The sequence below is a fragment of the Rutidosis leptorrhynchoides genome, chromosome 4 (assembly GCF_046630445.1).
Source record: "Rutidosis leptorrhynchoides isolate AG116_Rl617_1_P2 chromosome 4, CSIRO_AGI_Rlap_v1, whole genome shotgun sequence".
NCBI lineage: Eukaryota > Viridiplantae > Streptophyta > Magnoliopsida > Asterales > Asteraceae > Rutidosis > Rutidosis leptorrhynchoides.
The window spans coordinates 368845606-368846359 of NC_092336.1; positions in this window are offsets into that span (position 1 = coordinate 368845606).

A 754-nucleotide genomic window follows, 5' to 3' on the forward strand; every position below is an offset into this window, starting at 1 on the left:
CATTATTATTAAAGTTATTATCTTTATTCAAATTATCATTATTAAAAATTAACATTATTATTATCACTACTATTACTATCATTATTATTATGATACTTACCTAGTATTATTACAATTATTAATTTTTACAAACAGAAGAATATTTATATAAAAATATATGTATTACATGAGTATACTAATATTACATAATATTAAGTTTTAACTAATATAATATTATTTACATTAATATAACATTAATTAAATTATATATCAAATAAACATTATAATATATTATAAGCATTAATAAAATTATATATAAATATTAATCTTATTACATAACTAAATATATATAAATTTGTTCGATTACGATTAGGTGTATTAATATATACATACAAATTATATAGGTTCGTGAATCCGAGACCAACCCTGCATTGTTCTATATCGTCGTACGAATATTTTTACTACAAAATATTGTATGGTGAGTTTCATTACTCCTTTTTTACATGTTTTTGCAATATATATTTTTGGGACTGATAATACATGCGCTTTTATAAATGTTTGACGAAATAGACACAAGTAATTAAAACTACATTCTATGGTTGAATGATCGAAGCCGAATATGTCCCTTTTGCTTAGTAGCCTAAGAATTAGTAAACCGATCTACTAATTGACGCGAATCCTAAAGATAGATCTATTGGGCCTAACAAACCCCATCCAAATTACCGGATGCTTTAGTACTTCGATGTTGTTTTATCATGTCCGATGGATGTCCCGG